The sequence below is a fragment of the Pantherophis guttatus genome, chromosome 5 (genome assembly GCF_059756535.1).
Source record: "Pantherophis guttatus breed Tessera chromosome 5, ASM5975653v1, whole genome shotgun sequence".
Classification (NCBI taxonomy): Eukaryota; Metazoa; Chordata; class Lepidosauria; order Squamata; family Colubridae; genus Pantherophis; species Pantherophis guttatus.
The window spans coordinates 109,643,255-109,658,090 of NC_142067.1; positions in this window are offsets into that span (position 1 = coordinate 109,643,255).

The following is a 14,836-nucleotide window of genomic DNA, read 5'->3' on the forward strand; positions in this document are numbered from 1 at the left end:
TCCCTCCCTCCCTCCCTCCCTCCCTTCTTTCCTCTCTCTCTCCCTCTCTCTTTCTCTCTCCCTCCACCCTCTCTTTCTCTTCCTCTCTTCCTCCTCCCTCCTTATACAATGACCAATGACCACCCTATCTACTTCTTAGGAGGCTGTAATGGAAAAGAAAATCTAAAGAATGGAGTGCTATGTAAGTTGTCTTTTGCTCTAGAAGGAAATTGTGAAATGCCCAAGACAATTAATACATTAAATATTGTTAACTTTTCATCATGAACATTAGAATGAGATTAGAATTAGAAATCAAGATTAGAATGAGAAATCATTTGCAGGTCAGGTGGCTTCCACACAGCCCTAATATTTTCCTATTGCATGCCATATTGTCATAACTAAATACCAACCTTCAGTACCCTACTGTGGAGATAAGATTTGAATATACTAGATAGAATAGAATAACAGAGTTGGAAGGGACCTTGGAGGTCTTCTAGTCCAACCGCCTGCCTAGGCAGGAAACCCTACACCACTTCAGACAAATGGTTATCCAACATCTTCTTAAAAACTTCCAGTGTTGGAGCATTGAACAACTTCTGGAGGCAAGTTGTTCCACTGATTAATTGTTCTAACTGTCAGGAAATTTCTCCTTAGTTCTAAGTTGCTTCTCTTCTTGATTAGTTTCCACCCATTGCTTCTTGTCCTACCCTCAGGTGCTTTGGAGAATAGCTTGACTCCCTCTTCTTTGTGGCAGCCTCTGAGATATTGGACCACTGCTATCATGTCTCCCTTAGTCCTTTTCTTCATTGAACTAGACATACCCAGTTCCTGCAACCGTTCTTCATATGTTTTAGCCTCCAGTCCCCTAATCATCTTTGTTGCTCTTCTCTGCACTCTTTTTAGTGTCTCCACATCTTTTTTACATGTTGGTAATTGAATTAGAATAACAGAAATGGAAGAGACCTCTGGAATCTAAAGAGAAGATAGAGAAAATAGTTCTTCTATATTTTTATTATTACTGCAAAAAAAGCAATGCAATGCAAGACAACACAATACCAGTAGTATAAGGTTGTGAAGTCATCCATTCTCTATCAATTATATAATGAACGACTCACATCTCTTTTCTATACCTTAGTTTTTATGCTAATTTTTCCTTTGTAACTTTTCTTTTGTATGTTTATATAGATTTTTTAAAATCTTACAAGTATCGTCCTTCTCCTCCTCCTTTTCTTCTTCTTCCAAAATAAAAATATGTTAAGAAAACCAAAAACCATCTAGCGTTTTTTTTATATAATTGATAATGCTTCCTGGGATTCTGATATTAGATGAAATGTCACCCAACATATGGAAAACTGTTTATGCTTTAGTAATTTAATTCCAGCACCTGAAACTCAGCTCGTGTAATGATGCAGTTTGGTTGCCAAATATCTCCTTAGTTGCTCTGACCCTATCAGAGGAAGACCAGTTAAATAGATAATTAAAAAATTCCAGCTGTCACCTTATGGCTATTCCAACTCGTTTTGCTAAAAACTAGATCCCCTAAGTAACATTACTTATGATTACATTCAATCTTTTAAAAATAAACAGGTAAATGAAGAAAAAAAAATCTCATTAACCCCAGCATTTTTTTTCTGAACTCATCCATCTGAATTGTCTAGTGATGGTAACCTCAGAATAAATTTTAATATTAGTTGAGCAGTTAATTCAACCATTTATGCTACTGAAATATAGACTGCACAGTTCTGTGTTACTGTTTCTGAATGAACTGCATCAGGAAGCACTTTTTATTTTTAACTGTTATAATTACTATTTTATTTTAACTCCTCAATTGAAACAAAGCTGCAGCTTCTGCAGTTTCCAGGCAGCACATCTTTCTCAAATATGATTTAATACTAGTTTCTATCTCGGTGTTGCCAAGTGCATTACTCTTTTTATGGATACGTAACTAGAAGAAGGTGTACATTATACTGTAATTGCAATGAGTGAAGGTGATGTATATTGTCAGTCTATGTCTTTCAGCAAATGATCTTAATAAAATATGCCACCTCAACTCCTATGAAATGATGACTTGGGTTTTTTTCTGAAGAATAAATTAGTTGCTTCCAGCATTGAGTGCACTGTATTGTAGCTCTGATAAGATTTCTTTTTTTATATATATCTGTATCTGTATGCATAATTGAAAATTTCAAACATGAATAAGACTAATAAAACTAATAGAATGAAAAAAGAAAGAGAAAAAGAAAAGGAAAAAGAGTAAAGGGGCAAAAAGAATTGCAGAAAAATAGAAAAGAAAAAAAGGAGTGATAAATGGTTTTGAATCTTTATAATACAATTATAAATTGACTTGTTTCTCTAAAGTTACATCATGATTCTCTTCTTTTTGTAATCTATCTTACTCTATCATTAAAACCATAAATCAGAAGTTCATTTTTTTCTTTTTTACACAAAATTCCTTAAGGAATTTTAATGAATGCAGATGTTATCTTTTTTCTAATCAAACAGTTAGCCCTTTCAGTGAGTTCTGTCAATTTTACCAATCATTCCTCTGTCCTAGCTATTGCCAAATCCAGTTCTCTGAAATTTTTTGATGCATTATAAATATGCTTTTCTCCTTTACTTGCAGAAACAAGAGTCCAAGAGACCTTACCATTGTTTGCATACAATTGTTGTAGTTCTGTATTTCTAGTAGTAACAATGAGAGGGTTCTAGAAGTCCTAGAAGTGTACCGCCACTTAAATATAAGCCAGCAGTGTGCTGCAGTTGCCTAAAAACACAATGCACTCCTAGACTGCATCAACAGAGAGATTGTATCAAGATCATGTGAAGTGATAGTACTGCTTTACACTGCACTAGGATTTATGTGTGTAATTTGGACTAATGCATCCAGTTCTGGTCACCAAAATAAAGCTGCTGAGACCCTATAAAAATGCATAGAGAGCAACAAAGTTGATAAGAGATCTGGAGGGTACACTGTATGATACATTGTAAGAGCCGAGGTGGCGCAGTGGTTAGAATGCAGCACTGCAGGCTACGTCAGCTGACTGCTAGCTGCAGTTCGGCAGTTCAAATCTCACCAGCTCAAAGTTGACTCATCCTTCCGAAGTCGGTAAAATGAGGACCTAGATTGTTGGGGGCAATATGCTGACTCTGTAAACCACTTAGAGAAGGCTGTAAAAGCACGATGAAGCAGTATACAAGTCTAAGTGCTATTGCTATTGCTATGATGAATGGTTGAGAGAATTATGTATGTCTAGTCTAACAAAGAGAAGGAGTAGGGGTTTCATTATGGCAGTCTTCCATTAATTGAGGGGCTGTTACAGAGACAAGGGGTAGACCGATTTTCCAAAGCACCTGGGGACAAGGCAGAAGTAATTGGTAAAAGCTCATTAAAAAGATATCCAACCCAGAACTAAGGAAAAATTTCCTGACAGTGAGAACCATAAATCAATGGAATGAATTGCCTCCAGAAGCTGCCAATGCTCCATTTCTGGAGATCTTCAAGAAGAGATTGAACAACCATTTGTCTGGAATGGCATAAGGTCTCCTACTTGAGCAGGAGGGTTGGACTAGAAGACCTCCAAGGCCTGTTCCAACCTTGTCATTCTACATCCTGTATTCCAACGGAAAGGGGTCTTCATTATTTATCCATATATCATCAACCTACCCTTATAATTTAGGGGTGTAGGTTGAACCATCTGTATGCAAATAATCTGAGTAATGACCAGTTTCCCTGCTGGTTTGCTTCTGGGATTATATCTTTTATTTCAGCTGGCTCCTGGTCAAATTTATTCGGTGTTGATGTTGGATGATGCACTTATTTAATTAAGCACTGATACCTCTCATCAAAAGATAATCAGTGTGCTGAACTGTATCACAAAGGCAAAATATAGACAGAATATAATGTTGAAAGGAAGGGAGAAAAAACACACATACAAATGACAGATTGGTCCATTCAAAATGCTTGGGTCAACAGGAAAGTTTAACCTGGAGCTAAAAATACAGCAAAGATTGATGTCAATCATATTTCTGGAGGGAAAATAAGTACTGTACCAAAATAGGAAGCTCCTTTTTCTTCACTGCTGATTTTAAGGAGAGTATCCCTTCAGGTATTTTGAAAGACCTTCAGATGCAATTTATATAATTATATATAAAAATCTGGAGAGATATTGGGAAGCAAGGTTAACTCTTCTGGCTCCATGTTTCTTCCTTGGGAATAATATTTTAAAAATTATTCAGACAACAATAAAATCTCCTTCTGGAATTTATTCTCAGGGCTAATAACCTGAAGGCAAAAGTGATTCAAGAACATCTTGAATCTGACTTAGCTGAAACATCACATTAAGCTGGAGTGTGGTTTATTTGCTTTTGGGTTAGGGTGATATTTGTAAACCATGCTTATTCTGATGTGTGAATCCAGGTCTGATGTTTGGGTATCTGTTATATAGCATGCTGAAAAGCATCTTGCTGGTGGTGCTCCAGTATCTTAAATTTTCCTGCCAGGAATGCTTTTCAAACTCACTTAATTTCCCCAGGCCTTCCTAAAAAGTAAAAATAGTAAATACCGTATTTTTCAGAGTATAAGACGCACTTCCCCCCTAAAAGTGGGTGAAAATTGTGGTGGGTCTTATAGACCGAATGTTACCAAAGCCCTGCCCATCTGCTGGCCCCCACCCTTCGGCCATTTTCCGCCTCTGTGTGTTGTATTTTCGGCCTCCGCATACCCCATTTTAGACCTGTTCCAGGCTGCCAGGATCACCACAGCACATCACCGCCAATTGCCGCCTCTGCGCATCCCATTTTTGGCCTCCACACACCTCATTTTTGGTCTCTGTGCATTGCATTTTTGGCCAGTTCCAGGAACTGGTTGAAAATGCGATGTGCGGAGGCCAAAAATGGGGCATTTGGAGGCTGGAAATGTGATGCACTAAGGCCAAAAACGCAATGCGCGGAGGCGGGGATTGGTGGCAATGTGCTCTGGCAATCCCTGCAGCCTGGAACAGCTGATTGGCAGTATTCTGGGAGGCCGATCCAATCGCCAATCAGCTGTTTGTGCTAAATCAGGCTGCGATAATGTACTGAAGCTAACCAGGCTGTTTGCTGCAAGGACGCTAGCCAGATGAATACTGATGGATTCTGGTAGGCAGAGGCAGAATTGTTTTTTTCTTTTATTCCTCCCCAAAAACTAATGTGTGTCTTATACAACGGAGCATCTTATACTTATAAATATGGTAGTTCGCTCAAGACAGGATTGCTGTCTAAATTCACAAAGCAGATTTGTACTTTGGTCTTTCCCCAGTATGAGAAGGTCTCCTACCCCCTTGGGAAAAGAAGAATGGGTGACAGCATTTTCAGTCTGCTCCTAGTCAACTGATAGGGTGACACACAGCCAGGTTTTCTTGTTCAGCATCAACAATAGCATTGTCTCCTGTTAGTGGTACTAGCAGGGTAGTCTGGTCTTCTTGCTAACCTTATCTACTACTTATAGCAGTAGTAGATAGGGTTGGCAATCCTATCTACTTGGAATAGATAGGATTTCTCTCTATTCCAGTTGGCTGATCCATATTGTTGGGCACTCCTCCCCATCCCAGTCCTAGTACCCTGCATTTGATTGTGTTGTGTTCTGGTCTACAGGGCTGTATACCTTTTTATGGGAGAATTCCCCTTCCCCCTTCCTTCCCATCCTTTCCCTCAGGTTCAATAAAAGAAAGACAAAATGTGGGCCATTTCTTTCTTAACTTTCACTTTCCAGCCCAAATGAGTATAGGAGGACCGTAAAGCCATTTTGCTTTGTTTTGAAGCAGTTCTCAAAAGACATATTTTTCAGAAAGTGCAACAGTTGGCAAGAGGAAAAGGAAACAGAAAAATCTGCCAGTTTGGGGCCAACTTAACCCTTTATCCCAAAGTATTTGAAGGTGCTGACATGTTGAACAACCAACCTCATTTCTAGCTGATTTATTCAGAGGAGACAAGCTATCTTGGCTGAGGAAAAGAGAAAGCTAACCTTGCACACACCATTTTGGGGTATGCAATAGCAATAGCATTTAGACTTATATACCACTTCACAGTGCTTTACAGACCTTTCTAAATGGTTTACAGAGTCAGTATACTGCCCTAAACAATCTGGGTTCTCATTTTACTGACCTCGGAAGGATGGAAGGCTGAGTCAATGTTGAGAATTGAACTGCCGAATTGCTGGTGATTGGCAGTCAGCAGAATTAGCCTGCAATACTGCATTCTAACCACTGTGCCACAACAGCTCGATGCAAGAATGATGTACACGCAAGATGATGTACAGGACAAGCTGGTCTATGCTCACTTTCCGAATAGGAAGCAGTTGAAAAATTAAACAGGATGAGTAAGGACTAAGATATAATGGCTAATGTATTTGACTGACATCAGAGAGATCCCATTCTACTCCATCTGCATTCACAACAGCTCACTTGGTAACTTTTAAGTCAACCTATCTTGCAGGATTGTGGGGAGAAATATAAACAGATAGGTTTCTGTTTAAAAATCTGTCCTAGTGATGCCATGATCCTTTGGCAGCAAGGTGACAGGTCTTGCTGTAAACACAAGGACAGTAAGCCTGAACGGATTGCTTTCCTTTACTATTAACTTATGAGCTAATTTCCCCTGAGGTTTATTACCATTAAAGCTAACATTATGTCAGCACAAGCATTGATTCTTATATTACAGATGGTAACTTATTATGTACCCTTGAGTGTTTTGAAACAAATTAATAGTCTAGATAGATGCTTATGGATCTAAACATTATGAATTCGTATGATATAAATTCGCAAACTAATATTAAAATCAACTTCTTGCACCGAACACTCCTGAGGCATTTAGAGTGTTTGCTGTAATTACTATGTACATATGCTAATTTAAGGTTGTTAAATTACATTTTGATATTCTGTTTTTAAAGGACATCAAGCAGCTCTGATTAGTATTTTTTCAGATTGGGAGTTGTTCTGAATCATAGGTATTATCGAAGCATAATTAAGATTATAAATTTGATCAATCTTATTAAGAAAACAATGCTCAAATTTAAGTTTGTATAAGATCTGCTTTGAAAATAATGTTTCCATGCAATCAAAAGCTTTAAAATATCTAAATGAAGATGGTGCATAACAACCACACAATAATCCTGGAAAGTAAGATTATGTATGTGTCCCTTCATGTATTCTTCACCATAAAGGGAACAATTTGGTAAGCAGGACTGTAAGAAGGACCATAAAAGCCAGCATGGGATTGCCAAAATCAGATCATGCCACACCAATCTTATTTCATACTTTGACAAAGTGACTGAATTAGTAGACCAACGAAATGCTGTGGACATAGTACACTTAGACTTAAGCAAGGCATTCGACAAAGTAGATCACAACCTACTTCTTGGTAAGCTAGAAAAATGTGGAATAGACAGCATCTGGATTTGTAACCGGCTGGCAAACTCAACGAGTCCTCCTTAATGATAATACATCTACATGGAGGGAAATAAGCAGTGGGGTGCCACAGGATTCTATCTTAGGCACAATACTCTTCAATATCTTTTTTTTTTATTGAAAAAGTTTTCAAATACAAGTTTTCCCCCCTTTCCCCCCTTCTTCCCTAACCCCCCCTCACCACCCATCCCCCCCTGTGACTTCTTCTTCACAACAATAAGCTAATTCATAATTAATTACATAATATTTTACCATGCCCTTACTCACTCCTCAAAGTACTGACCCTTAGCATAATATTCTTATAACTCCGCTTTTCTCCGCTTTTCGCAATAATCTACCTTTTTTCTCCTCCCCCAAACTTATAAAATATTATTATTATTACAACAACATAACCTTTAATCTTTTATATATATTAATATAACATTTCAAAGCAGCCTTCTCCAAATTTAACATTTATTCAGTTCTATCCAATTCTTCCACTCCCCAAAATATATGACTTAAAAATCCTTTTTCTTAAACTAATCAATCACTAAACTAGCCTATTTCAACCCAGTTTCCTGCAAGATTACCATACACTACAATTCTAAATAATTCTAAATATAATCCACTGCCCACTCTGCTAAAATATACATATGTCTATATATACATTCCATTTTATAAAAAGAGAAAAGACAATAACTTTAAATTTATAATTCATTTAGTATCTTCTTTGATGTCTTTCCACTAGATTGTTAAATCCATCATCCATAATAGGGTAACATAGCATCCTGGTGCAACAGTTTATTCAAAATCTTCAGTCATCTTCTGCCCCCATCAATAATGAATATCCTCATGTATATATAAAAGTAAAAACAACCACCCGAGTGACATTATAATTATATTCCATATAGTTGTAATTGTGGTTTTCATCAGGATTATAAATTCCCATCATCTTAGTGGGTAACAGCCAGATCTTCTGCATGCCCCAGCATGACTCTCTTGCCTTGTAACTCAAAATAGTTATAATATATTTATCGGTAAAAGAAATCCAAAATAGATAGTTCAAATCCAACAATGTAAGGCTCTTTCCACATCCCAAAATCACGGCATTGCAGAGATCTGCCACTTTCCTCAAGATAGTATTAAACGATAATTCGCCTCCAATATCTTTTCACATATTCATTTATTTTTTAAAATCCCTGGCTTCACTGTTGCTTGGTTTAGAAACTACTATTTCTACGAGATCTGTTTCTTTTCTTTTTCTTTTTCGGGTTGCATTTCCATCCAGATTTCCTTCCTACAAGTTGTGTATCAGCTGATCGGTTGTCATTCTGCTTTGTAAATTGATCTTGTTGGTTTTGTTTTATTATCTCATATGTCTTTTCCATCACTTGTATATCAACTGGTTGATTTACGCACTTGTCTGTAACTTGATAATTCATCACATTAGAATCAGATGACACTGCTCTCAAATTTATAGACAGTCCAGCTGGGGTATCCAAGGAGTCCGAAGACAGTTTATCTACCACAGCCTCTGTAATTTGATGTTTTCCCTTTATTTCCAACTCCTTTTGCTTGTCCTGTGTTATGCCTAAAGATGTTAAATTTATTTTTTAAATTTTTTGATAAAATTCTTCCGCTTTTTCGACAGTATTCAGTTGGTATCTTACTCCTTGGTGTCTCAATATTAAACCAACTGGGACGTCCCACCTAAATAGAATATTCCTTTTTTTTTAACTCATTCACTAGAAAACCAAATTTCTTCCTCTCCATTAACATCTTGGGCGGGAGTTCCTTAAAAATCCAAATCTTTCTTCCACGAAATTGCAAAGTAGAATCATAAGAATTCTGCACAATATTATTTCTAATTTCTTTGTCTATAAAATAAATCACCACATCTCTAGGCAATTGCCTTTGTTTTGCCAACCAGGAGTTTATTCTATAAATTCTGTCAATCCTGCAAAACACTTCATCAGGTTGAACCTTTAAAATCCCAGCCAGAATTTCAGAAGATATCTTCCTTAAATCATCTCTGTCATTTTCCTGCAGACCTCTCAGTCTAATTGCATATTCTGTAAAATTGTGTTGGATCATTAAAACTTCTCTTTCAATCCTCTGTTGTACATTTTCTTCATTACCAGTCTTTTGGTCAGCCTCCATTTTAAATTTGTCTTCTGAGCTATTATCCTGAGTGTTTGCCAAATCCTTTTTAATTTTTTGGATCTTGTCATCCAAATTCTCCTCAGTTTCTTTCATTTTAGACTCTAATAATTTAGTATTTGCTTCCAACTGAATCACAAAGTCTGCTAAGCCATTAGCTGTTTTTAAAATCTTTCGATCCAAAAAGCCAAACTTAGATTTCACCAATTCACCAATTTCTTTGATTTCCAACTTAAATTTTTCAAGTTGCTGATTCACAATCTCATCCCTTCTTACAATCTCCTCAAGAAGAAATTCTATTATATTAAAGTCAGGTTTCTGAGACTGGAGAGTTAAAACTTGTTGATGTAATTTATTAATGGGGGAATCCCCCCCCACTGCCTGTTTGTCTAGCTTTATAAGTCTCAGTGCCATTTTTCGACGCAGACAAAATTTACTGGAAAAGAGAAAAAAAAAACTTTTTTCCAACCAAGATCAATATCAGATCCCCAAGGAAAAAAAAAGGGAAAAAAAAACAAAAGTGAGAGTGAGGTTTTGCCTTCAGTTACAACCAAAAGTATTCATTCCGCTACTTTGTAATTGAAAACGGAAGGAGTTTCCCTTTCAGCCTCTCTTCAAGCCGCAGCAGCAATCGCCATTTTAAAAAAACTTTTTTCCCTTCACTTCACTTCTTAGGCAAAATAGAATAAAAAGAATACTTGCGCTTCAGGATCAGAGGTCCAGCTCATATCTTCTTTAATTAATTTATTTGACAGATTTACAGGCTTGCTTCTGCCCCCTAGCTCTGCGTGTAGCAGAGATTTCCCAGAGCCCGGAGCATCGGCTGGGGATACGGGGAGTCTCTTCCGCTCCCTCCCAAAAGTAAATAAAAACCTTTTGGGATTAGGCAGAGGACTCTACCCACCCCAGCCGGCTCTATCTCCGTTTCCTAATGGAAACGGAGTTTTTTCGAGCCGCCATTCCGCTGAAAAAGGCGGCTCTTACAGGCAGTGGGTTCGACGATCCCGAAGGAGCGTCCAGCGGGGACAAGCAGCAAACCGGAAGTCCAATACTCTTCAATATCTTCATAAATGACTTAGATGAGGGAATAGTAGGGGAACTCATCAAATTTGCAGATGACACTAAGCTGGCAGGAATAGCCAACACCCCAGAAGACAAGCTCAGGATCCAAAACGATCTTGACTGACTTGAATAATGGGCCCTATCCAACAACATGAAATTTAATGTGGAGAAAAGCAAGGTTTTACACCTAGGCAGGAGAAACCAAAGGTATAAGTACAGATTAGGTGAAAATTCTAAGGACAGTCACATAATTTTCATTCACAACCACTTAGTTAAACAACCGAGTCACCAAAATACAGTGTACTGGGGTTGCTGAACAAGGTCAAGCTGTAATTGCTTACCAGAAGTTTTTTGAACAAATATAGGTAACTATGCTCCTGAAGGTTTTGTAGGCGAAAGTTAAGGCTTAGGCATCCACAATGGGGTAGCTGATGACATGAGTTCATGGTGCAAACATAACTTAGGATATGTATGAGGTTAGGATGCAAGTGCAACAAACCAAGGTTTGTACCATGACATTGCTGGTTAATTAGTAGCAGGTGCTGATGAATTGAAAGTTACCCAGGTTGGAGCCCTGCAGTTTTCATACTCAGCAGAACATCTGTGTGTTGTTAAAGCCAATCCATTAAGAGTGCTTAGAGAAAATATGCTAATGTCCAAGGAGATCAAGTAAAATTATTAGGGAAATTAATAGCTGTGAAAGGAAATGAGAAGGACATCAGATGTCTCGAGTCCTCTTTTAAAAAGCAGGTAGGAAGGGTGAGCTTAAAATATCCAAAATCCAAGCCTTCCAATCAGCAAAGAGGAAAGAGAAGAGGGAATGTTTTGCTAGCTGTGTCAATTCCTCATGTCCCTAGTGGTTGTTGGTCAATAATGTATAAAGTATCCATATGTCTGAGGTGGTATCTCCAGAAGTTGTATTCAGCCGGTTCGGACCGGTTCACCCGAACCGGTAGCAGAAATCATGGGTGGGCCTGTCCACTCGCTCACCCACCCCAGCTCTATGCCATCCTATTTAGGCATGTTTTTGAAGCTGGGCGCATGCGCGGAAAGCAGGCGTGCACATGCACTGGGTGCACATGCCCACGAAGAAAGTGTGTGTACGTGTGCACGAAGCGTGCGTGCCTGCACATGTCGAAGTGGTAGTAACATATTGTGAAACCCACTGCTGGGTAACTCCAATAGTTCTTCTGTGAATTCTACTGACATATAGGATGAATCTCTGCCTGACTTACCTCTGCTCACTGCTTCAAGATTGCTGTGGGCTTGATTTGCATTTCATATTGGAGGTGAAATATAGCTTTTGACATTTAGTCTTGGCTGAAGTGAAATCAAGGATGAGCTTTAGTGTGCTAAATAATTAAGACAAATAGGAAAGAGATGGATATTTCTCAAGGTAAAGTCTCCCCTTTGTGAGATATTTATTGGAGGTAAGAGAGTCCATGTGCTTTGTACATTGTGTGCTGTGTTTGAGAAGGTTTGAGGAGGTAGAATTGGCCTCCTGAACCAACATTGGATAATCCTCCAAAGCTTTGCCAAAAATGACTTTATTTCTTGCAGTAGGATCCAACCATTCAAACACTACTCACATATCAGACAGGCAGTGGTGGATTCAAGTAATTTAACAAGCGGTTCTCTGCCCTAATGTTTTCTTCCAACAACCAGTTTGCCAAACTGCTCAGAAAGTTAACAACCGGTTCTCCCGAAGTAGTGCGAACTGGCTGAATCCCACCACTGCAGACAGGCCTAAGTGGTATTTATTTATTTATTATTTTAAAAGGATACCTAATTGCATCAACAAGGAAGGTTTTGCTGGGGAAAACTATGGGAGATAAGATTTATACTGAAGGTATAAATTTATTCCATCTTTCATGTTGAGGGAATATTTTTTAATGAGCCTTTGCGATAATTTTTCTTTACATATTGTTGAATGCTAGCAACTCCTATATTATAATTAATAATGGTTGGATGCTATTGACTTGCAGCTGGTTCAGGTTTAGAAAATGCATGGCCCAATAATTTAATTACCGTATTTTTCGGAGTATAAGACGCACTTTAGTTTTTGGGGAAGAAAATAAGAAAAAAGCTGATTGGTGGGTGGATCGGCCTCCTGGAATACCCCCAATCAGCTGTTCCCAGAGGTGAAATTTAGCAACAGATTCCTTGGTTGTGAGCTCTGTGCCTTGCTTTTTTTTCTGCCTCTGAAACTTCTGAAACTCCATTTCAGAAATTTTTTTCTTTCTGCCTCTGAAAGCCTCTGAAACAGAGCTTCAGGAAAAAAAAGGCTTTTTTTCTGAAGCTCTGTTTGGAGGCTTTTTTTCTGAACCTTCTTTCAGAGGCTTTTATTCTGAATGACTATCTGTACTTTGTTCAATCTCCTTTCTTGGTATTGGTATATAGATTAACCTCTTCCGATCTGTTGGTTATTGTGTCATTCTCCAGATTTGTTAGCATAGTTTGGTTAGAACCTTTACTGATTCTTCTTTTGTTGCTTGCCATATTATTTTAGATAAAAGCCTTTCAGAGGCTTTTCTTTGGAATCTCTGTTTGGAGGCTTTTTTTCTGAAGCTTTTTTTCTGAGGCTTTTTTCCTGAAGCTTTTTTCAGAGGCTTCTCTCAGCCTCTGAAATCTCCGTTTGCGAGGCTGGGCAGGGCTACATTTGGAATATAAAACACACCCAGATTTTAACCCTCTTTTTTTGGGAAAAAAGGTGTGTCTTATATTCCCAAAAATATGGTAGTTGTTATCCTTGTCTACCCAAATTTGCACTTTTAGTATTCCCCCAAATGCAAAATCGGAGTTAGGAAGTCCTGCTTTCTCATCATTCATTACCACTTTCTCATCATAATAGGCCATACCTGGAATTGCAGCCATGATATGTAGTTTTCAATCATTTCCATTTTTAAGAGTGAATATGATGCCACTCCCAATTCATGGGTAACTTTATCATAACACTCAAAGTTGGCTTTAAAAATTACTCTAGTCTTGGTCTTTTTTTTTTCTATAACTGCTGTCAAATTTCTACATTTGATGGCATCTTGCCTAATAAAATGACAGATGCAACTCTTAATGGCATTGAAAAAAATGGACACAGGTTTAGTTTTCATCCATCTGAAATCATAAAAGTTACAAATTCTTCCTAAATGAATTACTTCAGTTAATTGCTGTATTATTGTTGGCGAAGAAGAAAAAAAATGGCTCAAAGGGTTCATTTTATAATTACTTTATGAGTTTGTTACTAAACATTTCTGAGAAATTCACAAAATAGGCATCATTCAGTTATAGACCCAACATCAGATTATTTAAAATTAGGTCTCAAGTCATCTTATTTATCAGCTTCTTTGTCATTCTATTTTTAAACTTTGATCAGAAATTCTTAGTGACGACTATATATATATTTGCAGATTCTAAGATTGAATAAGGGTAAAATGAATTGTTTTTCTGGTATCTGAGTAGGAAATGGTGCAGGCATATTCATTAAAGTGTGAAAGGCAATTATTAATGCTCCAGGAAAGCCCAAACATACCGTGAAACATTTGATCTTTTAAAAATAATTCTTAGGTGTAAAAAATACCTGAATAAAGATACGATAGCTCAGACTTTTTTAAAAGGACTTGATAATTCAAAGGCTGTCCTCAAGATAAGATGCTATAGAATCATAGAGGTGGAAAGGAAGCTTGGAGGTCATCTATTCCAGCCCCAGCCCAAAGCAGGAGTCCTTATACCATCCTGGAAAAATGGCTGTCTCTTCTTGAAAACCTCCAGAGATGGAATGCCCAAAAGTCTGGTAGGCCACCTGTTCCACTGATTGTTCTCCTTGAAATTTCTCTTTAGTTCTAGATTGGATCTATCTTTAATGATCTTCTACCTGCTACTTCTTGTCCTACCCTCTGGTGTTTTGGAGAATAGGTTGATACCAGGGGTGGGTTCTAAATTTTTTTACTATCGGTTCTGTGGGCGTGTTTTATTTTGTGGGCGTGGTTTGATTGTCATGTGACAATTCTTTAGGATTTAGCAGAGGTACTGGTCTACCAGGTTTTTAACTGCTTGCAGAGCTGTACCGGTCTACCCATTTCTTTTTTGAGCACACTGGTTTACCACCACACTGCCTTTTAACACTGATCAGCTGTAGGGCGGCCCTTTGAAGCCCTGGGGCAAGAGCTTAAACAGTGTTTTTCCTTCTAGCCGATCAGCTGGGCCTCGGGAGGCAGCAA